Source organism: Megascapheus bottae, chromosome X (genome assembly GCF_031878675.1).
Source record: "Megascapheus bottae isolate mThoBot1 chromosome X, mThoBot2.hap1, whole genome shotgun sequence".
Classification (NCBI taxonomy): domain Eukaryota; kingdom Metazoa; phylum Chordata; class Mammalia; order Rodentia; family Geomyidae; genus Megascapheus; species Megascapheus bottae.
Genome location: NC_143547.1, coordinates 104,735,020 through 104,737,539, shown reverse-complemented (window position 1 = coordinate 104,737,539; position 2,520 = coordinate 104,735,020).

Genomic DNA, 2,520 nt, shown 5'->3' with positions numbered 1-2,520 from the left:
TCCTGGGCTTGAGCTCAGGGCCTGAGCACTGTCCTTGGACTTTCTTAAGGCTAGAGCTCTACCACTTGAGCCTCAGCGCTACTTTTTTTCTATGTATGTGGTACATACATACATAGAAAAGACGTGCTTTTTTTCTATGTATATGGTACCAAGGAATCAAACCCGAGTCTTTGTGCATGCAAGGCAAGCACTCGACCACTATGCCAAACTCCTGGCCCTTTGAGCCACACCTTTTATTTCTGGCTTTTTTCCCCCAGTCCTGGGGTTTGAACTCAGGGCCAGGCCACTGTCCTTGGGTTTTCTTAATGATAGAGCTCTACCACTTAAGCCACAGCACCACTTCTGTTTTTTTTTTTTTTTTGTCTCTGTATGTGGTACCAAGGAATCAAACCCCGGTCTTAGTGCATGCTAGGCAAGCACTCTACCACTAGGCCATGCTCTTGTCCCTATTTCTGGCTTTTTTTTTCTGTGTATATGGTACTGAGGAATGGAACCCAGGTCTGCGTACATGCTAGGCAAGCACTCTACCACTAGGCCAAACCCCTAGCCCCTCATGTTATTTTCATCTATGCATCTATTTATCCATCTGCAATACTCTATCACTTACTTATTAAGGTGAAGTTGACATAAGATACAATGAATCCTCCTTTTTGTGTGTGTGGGGGGGCCTGAGTTCTTCAGCTCAAACTACCACCCTACCCCCTGAGCACATCACCACTTCCGGTTTTCTGGTGGTTAATTAAAGAGTCTCATGGACTTTAGTGCCTGGGCTGGCTTTGAACTGTGATCCACAGATCTCAGCCTGCTGAGTAGCTAGGATTATAGGTGTGAGCCACAGCGCCTGGCTATGAATCCCTTTTAAAGTGTCCAATTCAGTGGCACTTAGTAAACTCACAATATTGTGCAACCATGACTTCCGTAGTTCCAGAAAGTTTTCATCATCCTCCCAGAAAGGAAAGTCTGTACTCTTTACGAAATCTCTCCCCATGTGTTCCCTTTGCCTCAGATCCTGGAAACCTCTGCTCTGCTTTCTGTCTCTAAGTATTGGCCTATTCTGGACATTTAAAGTCCAATCACATTTCATGTGGCTTCTACTCCCTAGAATCAAGTCTGCAAGGTTCATGTACATTGTGGAATGTGTCAGTGCTTCACTGCACGCACATAGACGTGTGTGTGTGTGTGTGCGCGTGCGTGCGTGTGCATGTGGGTGTATGCTAGTCATGAGGTTTGAACTGAGGGTCCGAGAACTGTCTCTGAGCTTTTTTTTTTTAAATTGGTCATGGGGCTTGAATTCAGCCTGGGCGTTGTTTTCAGCTCAAGGCTACCACCCTACCTTTGAGCAAAGCCCCACTTCCCATTGTTTAGAGGTTAACTGGAGATAAGAGTCTCAGGTCCTTTTATGCCCCCGGCTGGCTTTGAACCTTGGTCCTCAGATCTCAGCCTCCTGAGTAGCTAGGATTACAGCCACCACGCTTGGCACTCTGAGCTTTTCTTTTCTTTTTATTTATTTTTTTTTTGGCTCAAGGCTAGAAATCTATTATGAGCCACAGCCCTACAGCTGGTTTGTAGGTGACTAATTAGAGGTAAGAGTCTCACAGACTTTCTTGCCTAGGCTGTCTTCAAACCACGATCCTCAGAACTCATTCTCCTCACTAGGCAGGATTACAGACATGAGTCTTCAGTGCCTGGCTTTATTGCTTTTTATGGCTGAATGATTGTCTGTTGTAGATGTGCTGCCTTTTGCCTCTCCAGCCTGGACACTCAGGCGCCTGCTATGCTTCTCTTGGGTACACGGCAAGGGTGGGAGTGCTGGGCTTTCCCTAGCTGGCCGTGCTGCATGTCATATTCCCAGAAGGCATGTGCTCTGGCCTCCTTCCAGAAACTCTCTCTATACAGTCCTGAGGCCTGCTTCAGACACAACTCAGTGGTTCCATCCTGCTGAGAACTCAGCAGTAGCCTCTGGCTGCCTCTTGGCCAAGTCTAGACTCCTCACTGTGACCAACAAAGCCAGCCAGACTTCCCCAGCACGGAATGTCAGCCTGGGACTCTGCACAAGCAGTTCCTTTTCCTACAAGGTTCAGAAGCCCCATCACTGCTGGTGTGGATTCAGCATAGGCATCACTTCTTCCCTGCTGCCCCTTCACTGGCCTGGGACGGCCTTCCTTCCCACTCTACCCCTTCTTGGCAATTTGCTAGCTTTCCACAGCCTCCTACTCATGGCTCTTCCAGCAGAGACCTGGCAGTGCTTCCCTCTCCCCACATGGGGCTCAGAGTTCATTTTGGGCTCAGCCAGTATTTTTATGAAACTATTGTCAGCTAAATCTCCTTAAGGCCTTGTGAAATGTAACTCAAGATCATTTACATTCTGACTCAGCCAGAGAAGGTGCTGGACCGTGTCCTGGGGCAGAACCGGCTTGGCAGCAGACATGAATTCCCATCCTGAGGGCTTAGGCCCATCCATTTTTCCCAATCTCTTCAAGTTCCAGCAGACACCAAGGCAGGAAGTACATTTTCCATAGG